This window comes from Anthonomus grandis, chromosome 5 (genome assembly GCF_022605725.1).
Source record: "Anthonomus grandis grandis chromosome 5, icAntGran1.3, whole genome shotgun sequence".
Taxonomy (NCBI): domain Eukaryota; kingdom Metazoa; phylum Arthropoda; class Insecta; order Coleoptera; family Curculionidae; genus Anthonomus; species Anthonomus grandis.
In genome coordinates, this window is record NC_065550.1 from 14,814,059 (window position 1) to 14,834,716 (window position 20,658).

At 30.7% G+C, this 20,658-nt stretch overlaps 2 long non-coding RNA genes across 2 annotated transcripts in view; one reads left to right on the plus strand and one right to left on the minus strand.

Moving 5' to 3' along the window:
- The window catches only part of LOC126736900 (uncharacterized), a 191,777-nt gene that overhangs the window by 76,128 nt on the left and 94,991 nt on the right, over positions 1–20,658 (plus strand). Inside the window, exon 2 of the long non-coding RNA XR_007660818.1 lies at positions 1,137–1,270. This is a non-coding gene — a long non-coding RNA (uncharacterized LOC126736900). The remainder of the gene's footprint in view (positions 1–1,136; positions 1,271–20,658) is intronic.
- Positions 4,007–11,717, minus strand: LOC126736901 (uncharacterized). The gene is made up of 4 exons (XR_007660819.1): positions 11,524–11,717; positions 11,356–11,457; positions 8,315–8,468; positions 4,007–4,191 (listed from the first exon to the last, which is right to left on the minus strand). It is a non-coding gene; the product is annotated as an uncharacterized LOC126736901 (long non-coding RNA).

Below are 20,658 nucleotides of genomic sequence, written 5' to 3' on the forward strand. Positions count from 1 at the left end.
TCTTTTTTTGGGAAATAGGGTCGTCAATATAATACAGGTCCTTGAAATAACTTTAATGTAGTAAATAAATTTAAATAATCTTTGTGTGTACTATTCAATTGTTCCGGCATAATATATTATTGACAATTTGCAAATGACGAATTGTGAAATCATTTTATCACTTGATTGTTTATTAATGCCGCGGCCCGTCATGGCCATCTGATACAATTTAGACACCGTATAGTATTCTTACAATAGAAAACTATTAAATAGCTCATTATATTTCAAAAGCTATGAATTTTCAGAATAGGTATTCTTATATAAGGTTATTTTTATTTTTAATGTATAATACGATTAATTGACAAAAATAAGGGGGTTTCTATTTGGACAAAGTCACTTAATACGGTTTATTTCATTATTATTTTTCTTTTTTGACCACCCTATTTTAATAAATATAGACACTTCATATAAAGGTGAAAAAATTGTAAGACTAAGATATAGATCATTATATGCAAGGTATTTAGGTTCTGCTTTAAAATTCAAAAATATAATAATAAGAGTATTCCGCTTTAAAAAAAGTTGAGACCTATTTCCGAAACAACTCGGAGTTTTTATTAAAAATTAGTTTTATTAAATATTTAGGATTCATATTATTTATAAAAAAATATGGTAACTGCTAACTCTTTATCGATATTTAAAAATATTTCTCATTTGTAAATTCGGGGCTATACATTTTTATATCTTAACCGCAGAAATAACATTTTAATGATTTATACTGCTTTATATAATAAAAATAAATCTCAGGTGAATACCAAACTAATTCCGAGCTCCCCTTTCAGAAACGCAAACACAATAAATCAAATTTATATAAAATCTATCCAGTGCTTTTACACGGGCACTTTATTTTATTCTTTATATGTTCCAAATTATATTTCTGAAAAGCACATTTGTCATAAAGTAGGCAATTTAAAATAGAAAAAATATAGGAAAATTATATTTTCTACCTTGCATTACATATATATCATCCCTTTCGGTAACATTATGTAACCAGAAAAAAAAAGCTTTATATAATACATTCAGCATGCATATTTGACTTCTTTTCCTCGGGGCTTTAAAAAATTTGCATACAATAATATATCTTCTGTGTTGTTTCGCAGGTCGGCTTACGCAGAATATGAAAGCGGGTGAAAAGAAGAGTGCGATAATGGACCTGCTGTTAGTACGTCGCTTGTGAGGTGCCTTTTGTAAACGCTTATTTTGTGGAGGACATTATTTGTTAAAATTTTATTAGGTAAGTTGTTTATTATTGTGTAAGCATGTATTTTATTTTTTCATAAAAATGTTACTCCGGACAGTGCTCAACCAAAGTAGTTAATGACTCAGATTTTTTTCACACTATTCAAACTCCAAATTTTCAATAAAAAAACCACAAAACACTAGAATTAATAGACTAAACAAAGTTTAACATATTAATAAGTTAAGTTGAAACATGAAAAATGCAAAATTTAGAAAAAGTCTTAGTGACCTAAGCTGAAAGGTAAAAGGTTTTTATGGAGGAAATAGACTGAATGAACTCAGTAAATTACTTAACTTTTATGCTTTCGATTGGTGCCAGAAGCCTTATTTATTTTAATGATTTTTCCATCTTATAAGAGAAAGATTTTTTCAAAAGATTCAAAAATTTCAACCTCTAAATGGAATTTTTTAAACAAAAGCATTTGACAGTATTTGACAAAGCAAATGCTTATTATTTATATTAAGTGTATAAATATATAAATTGCAAAATAACACTATATCGTCCCCTTAATACTACAACTAGGTAACTAACTTTTTACAACACAAAATTGTAATTTTTCAGGAGAGCTGTTTTAAAAGTTTAAAATTTAAAAATGTTGTATTATAACGTATATATTTTTTTTATACCTCATGGACATTAAATAAATGTATATACTCAATATTTTTAGGGAGTGTTACCCATTGTTTTAGTTTTTTTGTTTATAAAAAATGAGATATCCAGTTTTGACATTTAAAATTTAAAAAAGAAAAACCAAATATCTAGTTGTTGACTAAGGAGTAAAAACAAGATTTTAATATCAAAAACACCTTTATTGACACTTTTGTTAAAGGCAACAAAAAAAATTGAACAACAATAGTAATGTAACTTATGTACTAATCTGTCACTTACACTCACTTAAATCGGATTCAGGAACAACTTTACCTGTTTCCTTAAATGGAAGGTTTTTAAAAAGGCTTTATTTTCCATGGGTATTGCGGGAGGTTTACTGTTAAATAATGTCAAAAGATCTTTGTATTTTTTTTAGTTATAGGTATTCCGCTATTATACAAAGACTTGGGCATTTTGTTTTTGATTAGATATGCTTTTTCCTTTCCTTTCGCAATTAACTCCTATTTTTAATTCATCATCAAAATTTTCTTTGAATTTTAAAATGAGAGTTAGTTTTGATTTAGAAAAAAGCATTCAATACATTTTCTACCAAGCAACTTGCTTTCCATGTTCGTCCTTGTCTCTAAAGTTTTATCTGCATGACTTTTCCAATCAAATATTTGTTCTGGTTGTAAATACATGCCAGATACGAATTTATTGAAATTTTGCCCACTACATCACTAATTGCCTATCACTAAAACACTGAACCTGATTTGTTGTTTCAGGCAAAACTTCAAAGTATTTATATAAACAGGTTGCAATCTCACAGCTTCCTCGTTTACCTTCAACTTCTATCCACATAAAGCTATCACATGTTTGGAGACAGTATTGTTAATGGTAAAATTAAATACTTTAAATCTTTGCTTATAAAATAAAGCATTATTAGTGGGATCATTTGGCTCCAGAAGCACCTGTTGCAAATCAAAATTGCGCAACTTATGAGCTTTCCCTTTGAATTTTCCGCCGTCTGCTTAATCGCTTTTCATCATGCGCTCTGTATGAGCTAAATACTCCATAGATGATTTATCACTTAAAGAGGAGTTATAGGCCATACAAATCTGACACTGACCTTTGAGAGGTCAATAAAAGGGTAGGTGATACTCCTCCCAAAACAAATTTCTATAAATTGCGAAGCTAGATGGCGCTTTATTTTTTTCATTGCATTCTTTTTTATATAGAGAGTACATAATTGTTATGTTTAGATCGGAGGTCAAATATTTACGTCGTGTCTTTGAATGACAATAATGTGAGCTGACTACAGGGAACTTTTCGAAATGACTTTTTACACTATTTAATATTTCGGGAGCTGTGAACTATTTTTTATATTTACCTCACTTGTCTTCCAAACTTGTATTTTCTTTAGTTCTGTTTTACAATATCCACAACTCCCTTTCGTATTCCTAGAGAATTAATAAACATCGTTTTACAAACCTGAATTCTATTTGAATTTTTTTTTTAGAAAGAAGAAAATTGTGTTTTGATGTCTAGACTGTTCTTTAGTATGCCATTTTTTTTTCTGTATAACCATGAATAAAGTCCCGCTTTCTTTCGTACGAATCTAACAACGCCCGGAACGTGTTTACCTCTAATTTTAAAACAATGCAAATAATAAAATGAAACCTTATACTTAATTAAAAATTACTTATAAAGCTTATCTTTTTGAAAAATCTTAATAATAATTTTACCAATCGAGTATAAGACTTAAAGTAAGGTTTTTATAAATACATTTTTAAAGAATATTTTTACAGTTAAGACTTTTATTTCCTAAAGTAACTTCTTGTACTTAGGCCAACAGTAGTTGGATTACATGACGTAATAAAAAAATTCTCTAAAAACAAAGTTTATTTATTAGTACCTAGGTACCTACAAAAAGTCACTTAACACACTGTCAAGTAAACTGAAGCTTGCCTGTAAATTCTGCTGCTATGCCCTTTTCTGGCACATGTTCGTTGCAAAATTTTACAGAACGACATGTCATCATTGGCTATTGAAACTAAAAATAAATTTAAAAATACTTTTTAACTTAAATTTAAGAAAATCATTAGTTAATAAATACATAACCTATAAATAAATAAACAGTCCTACTATTTTAATAATATTTTATTTATAAATTGTATTTAAATCCACTCAGCTTTAGTGAACCTGCCCAAACATTAAAATTTTCAGGATACTGGGTATGTGTTTCACGCATCGAATGGGGATTTTCATCTGACCAATATCTGCAGTTATGCCGATTCACTGTGCCATTTAATATAAATGTCGATTCACTAGAAAAAACAATGATTTTTAAAAATCGATTTTCTTTACATTTTTGCATCATGATATTACAAAATTCTAAGCGGCGGTCAAAATTATCTTCAAATAATTCCTGTATTAAGGAGATTTTATAAGGATGAAATTTATTGCATTTAAGGACATTTCGAACCGATATAAAACCAACGTCTGACTGGTTGGCGTAATGATAAATTTGTTGGGTTTTGAATGTTGAAATGGGTTTTCAACTTTTATTCATTTTCATTGGGTTTTAAAATGTTATAGTATTTCTAGATCTTTTTAATCATTGCTTACAATTTTGGGCCGACTGTCTTTGCAACTTCCTTGGCAAATTCAGAGATTCGATTCTTTATCTCTGAATTGTTCTTATCACTGTAGATTTCGAAATTGGTGGGAAATATTGTATTAAAAAGGTCTTGGGTTTGTTGTTAAAATCACTCGCGATTTCCGAATCCTTTAAATACTTTTTTTTGGGTTAGTATTTGTATGTTTTATTTATAATAAATTTTACGTAATAATTTTTTAAACTATTGTATCTTTTAAGCTGTTAAAGTTAAGTATAGCATATGTAACATGAAATTGTGTTAGAAGTTTGCGTACAATTGGAAAAATACATTAAAAAATATACCATTTAAAAAAAAAGGTAGCTTTGGTCTCTACTAAGGTTGTTATCTTTCAAATGTAGATCTGAAAAAGAACTATTAACTTTTATTTAGGACACTTCTTAATAAAGGGGGCGTTAATAAAATATTAAGGGATTCCGGGATTTTCCGGAATCCCTGAATATCCGAGATTTTTTTAACACACGGTATGCGTTAACTATTTTTTTATTTAATAATGTTTAATATTGAATATAATGTTTCAATAATTCTTATTAATAACTATTACAATGAGAAAAAAATCACCACCTCAGAATTCCTGGATCCTTCAAAAACCGTGAACCGAGGGGATTCTCCCAACCCTCCCCCCTCTCGGCGAGCCTGCAAAAAGGCACCAGTGGCATATACTAAAAGCGTCTGTTAAAAGCTGAACCTGAACACAATCAGAAACAAAGCTGCTATAATGCAAGGTAAAAAATGGAATAAAGCTAAGCTAAGTACTAAGGTATAAGTACTAAGCGCGATATAGCTGCCGAATTTACCATTCACGATTTTTATTGTAAAAAAGTTTAGAATAAAAAGGCAAAACGACTTTTGTTGTAAAAAAACAGCGAAAATACAACTTAAAAGTAGAGGTCACAAAGGTATTCAAAATTTAACTATATTGAAAGTACTTAATAAGAGATTAAAAAGTTTAAGACAGAAAAAATAATAAAAAGTTTTATGAAAGGGGCAAAACAACATTTTAAAGGATATTACTGGCGAAAACAATTTATAAAAAATTTTAGGAGTTAAAGATATGAGTACAAAAGTGGTATATTTTGTCGTAAGTATTTTTATTATTGTGTACAAATAAATTAATTTCCAAGATTTCTAAAAAATTGCTCTCATGAAAAAAATAGAAGCAATAAATTCTACATAACAATATCTAAATTCTAATAACATCAGTAAAAATATGTCATCAGCCAGATTTTTGGAAGGAACTCTAGGTCTTTTACATATTACTGACAAAAACGTGATAATACTAGCTAAGAAAATACCTGTTATTTTGGTTTTAAGTTTCATGTTTTTTTTAAGAGTTATTTTAGTATTGGTTGGCAAAGTTGTTCAACTCAAGTATGTTATCTATGGGTTACCTGAGTAATTTATACTAATAATTACTAAAGTTAACCAAGAGGTAAGTTAAATAACAATTTTATGACATCAGCATAAATTTAAGATACAATTTAAGGATTTTTATCTAATTTTGTTTTTAAAGTTGTATTTTCATTGAATTTGGATATAGTATACCTATTTGGGTTTTTAGATTTCCTTTTTAAATTAAAGGTAAGAATGCCGAGATTAATATTAGGATGGCTTAATAAATTCAAGATGCGTTTAATCCCTTTTAAAGAAAAAGTCATCATTCCATTTGATTTTTTTAGGATATTGGATCATGCTATTAAAACAAGCCTTCATGCCGGAGAAAGATTCAACTAAATTAACTATATTTTGGTAGATTATTATTGCCCAAGAAATGCTCTTTTTAACGATACCAAATTTGCTAAAATCGGTGAAACCGTTAAGGAGCAAAGCAGGTTATTGCAAAAACAACACACCATAACTTTTCACATAAAAGAACCAATTTTTATGTTGAATTAATTGGATTTTTTTTGACCAAAATGATAGGTAAACCGGATCTCCTTAAAAATATGGAAAAAAATTAGATATTATTCAAAAAAAATAGTTATTATGCGAAATTTAAAGAAAATGCAATTTTAAAATTTAAGATGGCAGTTACGCTCTCTGGTGGTAATTTTTAGAACTTAAAAATATTTTCCAGCGATTCTTCACGACCGATTTACCCAATTTTTTTTAACCCTAAGACATACGACAAACGATTCCCGAGATATGGCCGAGGAAAAGTTTTATTGGGTCACCCTTAATAATTTCCTAAAAGTCAATTTAGATATACAGGGGGACGTTTAATTTTATATTTGGCAAAGTTCAAAAATTTGTCAATCACCTCCTCACCTTCAGCTAACCTCACTTTGATCTGTCAAATAGGAACACCTATCTTTGACACATCAGTGTAAGCATAATTAATGTAATAAATAATAAATTAATGTCTATTCAACAGTGCCAAACATATTAAATCGGTTGACGTACCAGCAAATAGTGCTTAAAAATGTCCGGGAATAATAGATATTTTATCGACTTTTTGTATTTTAAATGGCTACGATCTTACGATTTTAAAGGGCATACAGTATTTTATCTAACCAAACAAAAAAAAAACAAAATTGGTTGGTTTTTAAGCGAATAATGCGAATAGCAATAAAATGTGTGGTAATAAAAGACATTTTATCAACGTAAACTTTGGTAGGTCAAATGGTTGCCTCATAGTGCCATCCATTATTTTAAATGGCAAACGATTTTCCAACTTACTTCGCCAAACAGCACTAGATTTTTTCCTTTGGCTGTATTTAAAAACCAAAGTTTCGAAACCATCGGTTTAGCAGTCGTACAGAGTAGACGTTTATACTCGTAAGGAGGCGCCGGTGCTCAGTTTTGTTTTGTTTTGATTCGTTTTGATTTAATTTAAATTGTTTTGATTTTAGTGTTGCGTGTTTACATTAACGTGCTATATTTTCGCGGTACAAGTATTTCCTAAAAAACTAATTAAGTTCCTGCATCAGTAAATGTTTTTGTTTTATAAACAGTTCCTGTTTTGACTCAATTTAAAATTATCTGGCTACCATTGACCTTAACTTGAAATAATTGAACATTAACCGTAGGACGTGCAATTGTGTGTTTTGTTGTACGTTTGTTTCCAGCGTTGGGTTTAAGTTCAACTGTTTACTTGCAGTTCCTGTTTTTACCATTAATATTTATTTCAATTTAATAATATTTCTTTATAATCTAAAATGAACCGCAGTTTTAAATGTTGTCAAAAAAGGGATTTTTCAAATTATTGCTGCATCTCTTGTATTTCAATGTTCCACCCAAATTGTCTGGAAAGAAATGCCATAAAACTGGGAGGCTACAGGATTTTATGCTCACAAAGATGTCAAGATGATTTTAATGAAAGAGATCAGGAAGGAAAAATTAATGAGCAAAAGATTTATGATTTGTTGACAGAATTGAAAGAGAAGGATAGACATATAGAGAGAATGAGAAGAAACAGCATGTTTTTTGAAGATGAAGTGTCGGAGGACGAAAAGAAGCTTTCCTCATCGCTGGAAAATCTGCATAAAAGGAATGAAGAACTTAAAGTTGAATTGGAAAACTTAAAAATTAAAGAAGGTGAATTGTTGGTATTACTGGAAGTAAGTGAAGGGGCAAGTCTTAAGTTCAATTCACAAATTAGCGAGCTAAATATCCTAAATAAAAATGTAATTGTAACGATAAAAACATTAGAAAAAGAGTCTTCAACCTATAAGACTGAAATAAACTTGCTACAAAAAGACGTAAACGACTTAACTAACTTAAATAAGAAGATGTTAGACTCCGTAAAGGTGTTGGAAGTTAAAAAAGGTACCTGTTATTCCGACATTTGTGCATTGAAGGAACAGTTACAGATATCTAAATCTGTTGTTATTAATTCTCCAACACAGCTACCAACTAGGCCAAATACACCTGACGATAGTCGACCTCGGCTTCTCTTTGTTGGTGGAAATTGTAGCAGAGTGTTCCTAAAACATTTACGTTTAAAGTTTGAAGCTTACTACAAGGTCCAGTGTTTCCTGAAGCTGGACAGTTCAAGCAGTGAAGTGATTAGGACAGCATCAAATTTAGTTAAGGACTTTACGAAAGAAGATTTTTTAATAGTAATGTTAAATGAAATTTGCTCTTCATCTGATGTTTTAAAAAATTTAATTCAAAATCATGTTGATACAAACACTTTAGTGATGACAAGCCCTTATACTTATTTAAACCATAATGTTATCTATAATAGTAATAAGGCCCTTTATCGTACTTTTCATGCAAATAATATTAATCTGTATGGGATTTTAGAGTCTAATCACGCCAGTAACTTTGGTTCAAACTTGGCATCATTATTACATGCACATATTTTCAAATATTTTAAAATTAATATTTTATCGAATAAATTGTCTTTGAATCATCAAATTAATGAGTCTAAACCGATTACTGATCGTAAATTGAATTCTTCTTTTTTATAGGCATGTCCACGAAGGTTGAATCTCATTCATGTTCATATTCTACTAGTAAGATTGAAATTAGCTCTTCGAAAGGCTTAAGTATCTTTATTCTTAATATACAATCCCTAAGAAATAAGATGGATGAGCTTCATCTTTTGCTGGACACATGTAATTTTCCTGATATTGTACTTCTGACTGAGCACTGGTTGAGACCTACTGAATGTTTTTTAATATCTGATTATGTTCCCATATCAAATTTTTGTCGTCAACAATCTATACATGGAGGAACCATGATTTTGGCTAGGCAAACAATTGAAACGATTTTTTGTAATATTGATAAGTATGATAATCTTCTGTTAGAGAATGTTTTTGAATTCTCTCTTTCTTTTTGTAAGCGTTTTAATTTATATATTCTTTGTGTTTATAAGCCACCTACAGGAGATATTGCTATGTTTTTGGACAAACTTGATTCTCTTTTATCCCAGTTGTCCCTACACTCTAAGGTTATATTGGCTGGTGACTTTAATATCAACTACACTGATGAAACCTTGCCACGTACTTCTCTTTTAAGTATTTTAAATTCTTACGACTGGAAAATGCACGTTCTTTCTCCCACACGAATAACTTCTTCATCTGCAACTACAATTGACTATTTCTGTACAAATTTTGATGACGTTTTATGCACAGTACTCCCATCTGGTATTTCTGACCATGAAGCTATTCTTGCTAAAATGCCATATAATACTGTATTATCTTCATCTCATTGTATGGGAAGAATTTTCAGCAGGAGAAATTTCAATGCTTTTCCTGCTGCTACAGCTTCGGCAAATTGAAATGCACTTGAAACGGCTTCTGACCCACTTACTTTATTTTTTCAAGTTCTGTGTGATAAGATCAATCAGTGCTTTCCTAAAATGAGGCTTAAAACTAAGAAACGGAAACCATGGGTTACAAGAGGTCTTAGAATTTCAGCTAAAAACCTCAATTTTTTGACTAAATTGTGCAAATATACCACAAATGAAAATATCCTTGTATATCATCAGAAATACCGTAGTCTGTACAGAAAGACAATTAAAGCAGCAAAATCTAATTATTATAGGGATCGTTTAAATATGTCATCAAATAGGCAAAGAGAGTGTTGGTCGATTATTAAGGGGCATAGCGTTGCGGTGGCTTGAGTCCTGTCTATCAAATCGTACTCAGAAGGTTACAGTGCCTGGGCGTTCGTCTGCTTCTAGATCCCTAAAATGCGGCGTTTCCCAGGGTTCAGTGTTGGAACCATTGTTATTTTTACTGTATGTGGATGACTTGAGTTCATTGAAACTGCAGGGCAAGGTGGTTCAGTTTGCTGATGATACCACCATACTATGGAGCCATAAAAATTCTGATTATATTAAGACTTGTATCCTTGAAGACCTTCAGATTTTATCAGGGTGGTGTGCTTCCAACAAGCTCGTGTTTAATGTAAGAAAGACGTCTATTATGGGGTTTAAGTGCGATGTTCAGGGTCTGATGTTTGACAAAAGTTCCCTCTTGCAGAATAAAGAGTGCTGCAAGTTCCTAGGAATTACCATTGATAGTCGCTTTCGGTTTGAAGATCATATTTTACATTTAGCTGCGCAATTATCTTCTGGATGTTTTGCAGTAAGAATGGCAAGACAAGAGCTGGTAGGGGTGGTTGCACGTTCAGTGTTCTTTACACTTATTGAATCTCATATTCGGTATGGCTTGAGATTCTTGCAAACCCCTCTTCATTTCTGAAAAAATCCTAACTCTTTTTTCACTCTTTATCTTAGAAACAGCTGCTCTTATTCACAAAATTCCCAAACTACCCTCTGACACTGGCGATTTGACTCGTCGTGTAAATGATGTTCCCCTACCTATTCCTACATCTTCCCTTACCAAAAACTCATTAATTTACATCATGTAGAAAAATTTCGTCAAGTCTATCAAAAATAGTCAAGTAAAAAAACTTACAATCATGTTCCTCTATGTGTTAGACATATATCGGATGTTAAGAAATTTAAAAGAGAATTAAAGACGTTTTTATTGGCTAAGGCATATTATAACCTGGATGACTTTTTTAATGATAGGTTTTAACCTTGGACATGTTGGAAAGTTTTTTTTCCTTTTTTCCTCTCTAGTTTTGTCAACAAGTTTATCTTTATTTAGTAATTGATTGTTTTATTTAGTTATCTTTAATTCAAGTATGTTCAAAAAGTTTTGTCTTCTTGTGTTTAATTTGGTTCATTGTTTTGTCAATTTTTGAAATTGTATTTTTGTTTTGTTTTTTTAGCTTGTAGGATGCTTGTACACAAGATTATTCTTACGTAATATAGCACATTTTCTTTCTTTCTTTCTTTCTTTCTATAAGACCCCATCTGAAAATATGAATGATTTAAAGGATCGAATTACTCACCAATGTAGAGATATTAGCGGACAAATACTCGCCAATGTTCGTGAGGAATTTCAAAACAGACTTTATTATTGTCTCGCGAATAACGGAGCACATCTGGAGCACCTAATAAAATAAATTCTGTGAACTGATTAAATTGTTTATTTTTTATACATCTTTTTAAACCCTTACTCCAGTCTATAAACTTAAATTTTTTATGCACCGTTCGGTGGTAGATTTTATGCCCTTTAAAATTATGTATCATACTAGCGGATAGCTATTTGACATACCAAAGTATAACATCGATAAGATATTCATTATTACCAGGCATTTTGGCTCACTATTCGGTAGTACATCAACCGATTTAATTTTTTTGTGTCACTGTTAATGTGTCACACGATGAGGGTTTCCACTTGACATGTCAAAGTGAGGTTAGCGGGAAGTGATTGACAGAACTTTGTCAAATATCAAAAGTTTTTTTTGTTTTAAATTATTAAGAGTGGTTGGTTTTGAAATGGAAGCACTGTATATTATATTACTGAAATAGGTGATAAAGTTGAGTTATTCACTTCTCATCTATCGACATTATTTAAAAAGCATATACCCCTAAAGGCAGTGTGACTAAGAAAACTTTCTATCCCTTGGTTAATTCCGACTTTAAAGCTACTGATTAGAGAGGCTCTCGTAAAGTATAAAAAATAGAACCACAAAACTGAAAAAATTTCAAAGACTTACGTAACTTTACTCTTATGTCTGTTCGAAAAGAAAAAAAACGGTTATTTATAATTTTTAGAAACACAAAAAAAATATAAGGAATCTCTGGAAGGAATTAAGATGTACACTATAAGTACATAGATAGAATGTACATTTAAAAAACGATATAGATATCCCATCTGTACTACAAGATCCCGAATATAATAATTAATACTTCTAAGGTGTGTTTAAGAAAGCAAAAATTGTGCAAATAAAACCGCATTTTACGATACTTCAAAAATAATTAACGATTTCAGCTTCACAATGCACCCTGAAATAAAAAAAATATAAGGTATCAAGTGCTGCTGGAAATGATGAACTGATAAGTGCAGATGCTCAAACTTAGCTTGCAAGTTATATTAAATCACCTGACTCATATCGAAAATAGTTGCTTGGAGCGGCGATACATTTGCTGTACATTTCCAATTAAATTTTCCAATTATTTTTTTTTAATAAATCCTTCACACTGCATCAGTCTGGCTTTAGGGGAGGCTACAGCGCATCAACAGCTCTACTGACTTTTACTGACAATATTATAAGAGCAATTGTTAAAAATATGTCAGGTGTGTTTCTTTGTTTTGCCTATTTTAAGGTTTTTAATGTGTTAGGGCATGACCCGCTATGTGTAAAATTAAAATATCGCTAGGTCGGTAGAATGAGATATCGTGCAGGTTTTCTAAAAGCCTACGTATCCGTTATCATCATATCTATACGTCTAAACAACTTTTCCTCTTGTAGAAACATCATATTTGATGTCTTACAAGGCTCAATCTTGGGCGCTATTTTATATCTTATTTATCTGTGATATCTATGAAAAATCTAGTTCAAAACTCATATGTATGTACAGTCCTAACCATGCTGATGATACCCAGCTTCTCCATTACTTTTATAAAAATAGACAATTTATGAGTTCTATTTGCAAACATATATTATAAGGGTGTTAATTCTTAAGTGATTTTAAGAAGAAAAGCTCAAATAAAGCTGTTTCCTAAACCCCTTAACTTTTGAGCTACAGGGTGTTAAAATCTTAAGAAGTCGCTTCCTAACTTTCTAGATATTATTAGCTTCCTCCTAGATATGCTTATGAAACTTAGCACACACCCTCCGAGTAAGAAAGCTATAAATAAAGCCGTTTCCTAACCCCCTTAACTTTTGAGCTACAGGGTGTTAAAATCTTAAGAAGTCGCTTCATAACTTTCTAAATATTATTTAAAATATTTAATACGTCAATGCTTTTGAATAAAATAAAAACTATTGTTATAATTCACATTCATTTTAGGGCAAATTTGATTTCTTGAGCTTTTTATGTATTAGTGCGTAAAAAGTAATTTGACGTTTATTTGACATTTAATATATAGTTTTGTCATCAAATGTTTTGACGTTTTTTTTTACCGTAAAGTTGTTTAAATGCGTAAAGTAATTTAATATTTTTGATTTTTTTTATGTTTTCTTCGGGGAATTATGGGAACTAATATTAACTTATAAATGCTTATTTTGCGATACAATAATAATGCAATAATATTAATATTATATGAATAAGCATGATTGTTCGGTTATCGGGGTTGTTCGCGTGGTTGCATCACATAACTTTTCCCTCTTTAAGGTCGGAAAATAAGAGCAGCACGGGCTGGTTTTTCCGACTCTTCTAAAGGTTGGTCCATAGGAGCGTTCTTGTAGAAGTGGTTTCTTTGGGATGAAACAGGCTTCCTCCATTTCTTCCATCCAATGTACAAAAGGATTTCACATACAAGGGCGGCAATTGATGAGAGTTGATTGATCCAAAAGTGGGTCAATTTTTCCGGTGCCTTTGGACAGTCTTCAATTCATCTAAATTTATTTCTTGCAGGGTCAGTTTTGAGATGTTGATGCTGCTTGGTATATACGAAAAGTTGGGTAGTTCTAAAACACATTAGAACTCTAATGTGCTTTGACCTTCATAAGCTTGGTTACCTATCTCTACAGGGCACATAGATAAGGTAACGATACTGGGCTGAAGAACTTTTTATACTTGTTGACATTTATCCTGGGCAACTATCTCGTTCACATGAATTACCAAAATTTGATTTCCATTTAGGCGTTGAATTGTACCTCTTTAAGTTAATGCTTGTTAACGTGCATCTGTTATGTAAGGTTAGCAGGTCGAAGAGACAACGTTCATCTTTCGTTAGGGTAGTTTGTTTGCAGATAAGAAGGTCTTCTAGTTGCGGATATTGTTCTTCCGTGGTCCAGTAGTCTTTTTGCGTGAGCAGGATATAGAGATTGGATATAAGAATGGTTTTGTTTGCAATAAGTATGAAGTAGAGTTTGTAAAGGATATAATGGTTGGAAAAAACAATTGGTGTGTGTATAGAAAATAAAATTGAGTTATTTTTGATAATAACTTGGACAGATAAATAGTTATAAACACTAATTAACTCTTTAAATTAGGGTATTCGATTTGGACCATATATTGTTTTTATGTTTTCTATTAAGGATAAAAGTTGATTAGGATAAAGAATCGAGTTATGCACTTTATTTACATGAGCAAAGGAGATCTTGCATTTTCAATATTGGTAATTATGGAATTTAAGGTATTTAATTGTAACATTATATTGTTTAGAATTAAAGACAGGGCATTCGACAAATCTAGTTGCCATTTTTCAAATAAATTAATTTTTTCCAATGTGATTTGTTGGTTAGAATTAATTTTTCCTAAATTTTTAGTAAGTTCTTGTGTAACAGTAGATAGGATTGACTGTTTGTTAAAATTTGTGTTTAAGATTTCTTGATTTAAATGCCAAATTACTTTTTATGTACTAGTGCGTAAAAAAACATTGTTAGGCACTAGTGAAACTTTACACATCCTGGGCAAGTAAGTTTTTAAAGTGAGTACTTTACGCACGGTAGTAAAAAAAAATTTTTTTATAAACAAAATTTATTTTATATAAACCAAATAAATAAAAACTAAATAAACATTTTTTATAAACCAAATTTATTTTATAAACAAATGTAAAAACATAAACATATGTACATTATTTTACCATTACAGTAAAACAACTCTAATTCTAGAAGTCTAGCGGTACTTTAATATTAAATATTTTCTAACCATTTCATACAAGGTCTCTTAAATTTGGTTCTAAAGGTTATAACTTTTTAACACTCTCTAGCTCAAAAGTTACAGAGTTTAGGACATAGCTTTATTTGAAATTTTCTTCTTAAAATTACCAAAGGATTAACATCTTATTTTCTAACATCTTTTATATAAAATAGTAAGATCATTCCTTCATATCGAATATTTTTAAAAACCCTACTAAAAGAGTATTTGGTATTTTAGATCTTATGCTAAACCCTTTTTTTTCCGCTTATTTTTTCAAGATTAGTATATTTATTCTATGTATACTAATTAACTGTAACTCTTTATTTCTCATTAGTTATTTATGTGATCCGTACATGTTTATAGCTCAAATCAGATAAAATCTCATTTTCATTGAAATGAAAATCATCTCATTGTTTTCTAATCTGATAAGTATGTTAAAAACTTTAGAATTTAAACTTTTCTAATGACGACAATACCGATTCAGGCGCAAGAAACTTACTAGCTTGAATTAAGTTACGGTAATGGAACCTCGGTTTGCAGCAACTCAAGTTCGTAAATGTTAAAGGATTTTGTGAAAGTTTCACATTTCCTATCTATTACCGTCAAAACTCTTGTGTTAGAGGAGATCAATCAAAACGTTAATTAAAACGCTTACAAAACTTATGAACTATTTTCATAATGGAATATGATATGAGAAAGGATTGATATAAGACAGTATTTATATAAGATAATAAGCATAACTGTTGGGCGAAAAATATTAGAGAATCATATTATAATCTATATGTTACGGCTAATGTAATTAATCCGGATATTGTATATAATAAGCGGTAAATATTCATAATAGCCAGCAAGTTTGGCGAATGTAATAAATTTGTTTGTAATAATATAAATTTGCTACATTAACCGGTCGTTTCCAACCCAACCCAACCCAACCCAATATCCTTTCGAAAATATGTAGAATGACCGGTGAAATTATTAAATGTATTTATAATTTTCAAATTTACCACTGCCTTTGGTGATTATTTATATATTTACTGATACATGATAACCACTTTATTAAATTAGCCATAACATATATACATATATAAATGTGAATGTCTGTCCGGAGTATCACTTTTAGGACACTTATGTGTTATAGTCCAAGGAAGGTTATAGGGATGGTTTTAATTACGGGTTCGACGATTTTGCTGTAACATTACGCGACTATTGAACAACAGATTTACATTCCGTACTTACTTACAAGTACTTACAAGTCAATAATTCATTCATACGTAGACGCGAGCGAAGCCATCGGTTTAAATTGGTATGTTATAATATAGGAGTTTTGTTTCCTATGTGTGATAGTTACTTGGAATATCAACTTTTAGTCAAATATATTAAATACTAAGAAAATTATTGGAACATTGTTTAACTGAAAGGAACAACATATGTGAAAATTCATTTAAGTTCTTTTTTGGATGACTGAAGAGGAATTGTGCCAACTATTAGAAATAATAGAAAACATGAGCATAGCGACAGAGGTAGAACAAAGGCAAGGATTATGGTAATAGATAGAGCTAACAACCAAAACAGAACCAAGTAACGGAAATAAATAATATCGACATTATAAGTCAGCTTGTATACCTGGCATCTGAAATAATCAATACTAGCGAATACACTGAGAAGATTAAATGTAGATGAGCTATTTCTAAAAATGCAATGGCTAACTTAACTAAAATATACAGTTGAATATTCAGAAAATACTGAGAATGCAGATAACAGAGCAAATGATATTAGGGTATTTTCGAGATGTCTCAGATTCTATATATGATCAGATTTTCTATACAGGGTATTTTCGAGATGTCTTTCAGATAAACGATTTTGAGAAACGTGCGATACAGGAAGGCTTAGAAGATAAAAGAGGCCGAGGCAGATTTTCCACAAGATACAATGATCATATTGTCGCAATAATTGACGTGCCACTATCAGAATGTGCAAGATTGACGAAAGACCGGGAGAAATAAAGAGGTATCGGCAAGACGAACTCATGATATAAGGATTCGTGTGTCAGGTTCGCGACTCCGACGAAGAGCCATAACATATTTTTATAGGTAGCCTTATAAAAGGTTAATTTTTTAAGAGGAATGAATATTAGTTTGTAGTGTTGATAAATTAATGAAACTGTGAACTCTGATGGAGAATTTTTCTTTCTCTAAAATGAATAATTCTATGGTTCGATTACAATTTTATAAATGTCTTGTAAAATATTAAATCCATCGTAGGGTCAGCATCACAATTAAATTAAATTTTTTTACGCCCTTAGTGATAAAACCATTTATTTGTTCTTTCCACATCAATTTCTAGTCTAGCCTAACTTCTAGACGACGTGAAAAACGTTTCCAGGGGATGTCATAGGACCCTAAGGATATTGTATCCTGCTTTGTTATATTTATGTAAATATTATAAGCATATTATTATTAAGGTTATTATATTATTAGCAGCCAAAGGCCCCCTAATGGACAGGTCGTCCTCCTCAGACAGTTATCAGAGGCCAATAGCTTTGGAAAAATCAATGAGGCTCTCTGGTTTGATGGACTTAATGTCGCAGGGTAAACTAATGCTATTGCCCAAATCTTTTAACCTAGCGCTCGTGAGTGCTGGTCACTACCCGATCATTCAATCTTCACCCAACGCCATTCATTCGGCGGCATTCTGGGTTGTTCGCAAAACCTTTGGTGTGGAGATGGCATCTTAAATGCCAGAGTCCGGTTAAAAGACCTATCACTAGCCGGATTTCGCGTCTTTTTTAGCTCAGTAGTTGAGACAAGCGGATGGCCCATCTATGTATGTCTTCAATACCTCCTAAGTTTTGGAATATTTAAAACATTTGTACCCATGTTTTTTGCAAATACTGGTAATAGTTTTATAGTCCATACCTAGTTCATCTCCAACACTTTTACTTGATCGTGTTAAATCCACTTCTAGGGCACTATAAATAATTTCTTTTAGTCGTTCCAAACCATATTTAAAATTGTTTTTTTGCCAGAATGCGTTCTATTTTTAAATGTAATTGTAAACAAATCCCTACATTGTACTGTTTTAAAGTAGACCGAACACACGCGAGAGAAAAAACAAAGTATGTAATGTAATTTTGCGAGAAGCATATTATGATCTAAATGTGATCAAATGTATCACAAAAATCCAAAAGCCACAAGCATTTAACACCATGATTTTCTTGATTTAATCGCGATGTCGTCAATCAGTTTAACAAGACGTAGTACTACTTACATTTTTGCGGAAAGCAACACTATCTACTGGGAATCATGGAGCATTTATATCAAAATTACGGCATTTGTTCACAGATGTGTTTTCCAAAATCTTAGATATTAGTGATAAAATACATAAGGGCTTTAGATCTTCGAACTCTTATATATCATTGACTTTTGATAGAGGAATGATAATCGCTTTTTTTCAAAAGTAAGGGAAAACATTTTTATGAATACACGTATTTATTATATTTAAAAATGCATTTTTAAAGAAAGGCAAACACAATTTTAAATCCCTGATCGTTATACCATCCTGTCCACTTACTTGACTTTTAATTGAATGAATGCGGCAATACAGTAATTTCATTAAATGTTTATTATTATAATTAGAACATAACGGCACAAGTTTTTACTATTGTAAGAGTTTACAAATACACTTAAATGGGACTTTTTTACCTTTTCAACAAAAAACTAAACGCCGATTGTAAACACAAAGCTGCTTAACATGATGACATTTCGCAATATGACATCACCTTTCGCTTGCGGCGTTGCCATTCCAAATTATTTAGAAGCGGTTTTAGAAACAAGAATGTTAATACTTTTTTTTCCTTTTAGCTATTTTTGCGCTTAGTATAAGATAGATCAATTTCTACTTTTTATTTTTAATCCAAAATATAGCAGAAATAAGTTAAATTAACAATATTGTATGTGTTAATATATAGCTAAAATTTCCTCTTTTGAAAATGTGTGTAAACTTGACAACAGAGAATCGGTGAATATATTTGTAAACAAAACACCTCCCTTTGTTTGAGTTCAACATGCCCCTGAGGACATGTTGAACTCAAACAAAGTTGTTGTTTACTAATTTTAGTCTCTTGTTCAAGATATTATCGGTGATCCACAGAACAAATGCCTTTTCTTTAATCTTTTTTTTAAGGTGTGCATATTTATTATTGAGATATAAAATATTATTTTTCCTAAAAGTTACTTTTTTATTTATGTTATTAGAGTAATCATAATTCTCTCATGGTAATTGCATCGCTTCTCAATTAAATTCCTCATATACAATGTTTGATTAATTTTGAAATTCAACAAGTTTTTCACGGATTTTGAAAGCTAGATGAAAAGAAATAACGGTTAAAAGCTCTGACACAGGTTGTGATTTAATAGCTAAAAGCCGAAGGTTATTACTAGTGATTATTAAATCAATTGTGCTCTCGGTATTATTATTGATATTTATATGAGTAGGATCTGAGACATGGTTTCTAATATTTTGGAGAGCTTAAGCTTAGAATTAGATGGGTGTGTAAAATTAACATTAAAATCACCAATGAGAATAATAAAATCATAAAGTGGAACAGTCAAGCTCTGCAGATCCTCGAGAATATTTATGAAAATATCAGTATGAGACGAGGCCGGGCGATAAAATTATAAAAAAAGAGTTCTGGTTTTTATGACAAAATTTTAATCCCACATCTTCAAAACTCTAAGGTGTTGTTAATTCAATCGACTTAAACAGAAAATCCTTCCTAACATATATTTCCATTTATAGACATTATATAAATAAAGTATATACATTATAACAATAAAGTTTGTGGGAGTATTGGAACCAGAGCTCCCTGATGGTATTGATGGTGGACAATTCGACCGGACATCACCTGATGAGATAGTTGAAATGGACATACCACTAGTATTTACAATCTTTAAACTTGGAACTTGAATTTTGTTATCAATAAGTTAGTCATCAGAAAATATTTTTTTTGCTTTTGGAAAAAATAAAGAATAGTTGAGTTGAACAGAACCTGATATTTTAACGGAGATCATAGAATTACATCAAACCTAAATCTTGAATCTAATAATCTCTTTAAATCAAGCCTTAGGTTTGATGTAATTCTTAGAGAAATCATTAGAATTATTATAATTTGAGGCAAAAAAATGGTTGGGATAAACTTCTTCAAAAAAGTTATTGCAATTCTTGGCTACTCACTTGGCATACCTCCATCCATGCTTTCTTTAACATGGTGTTTATAGGAAATGTAAGGATGTTTTTATTTAAGTACATAGACAATTAATAACATAAATACCTTTACACAAGGGATATTTACATAACAGTTTTGTTTTACAAGGAAGATTTAGATTGTGACCAAGGAACAGATAATCCTGACATTTTTGTTAGTTTTGGATAAATAGCAAAATTTTGAATAAATATATATTTAAATCATTTTTATTGCAGTTAAGAGGCAAGAAAGTAAT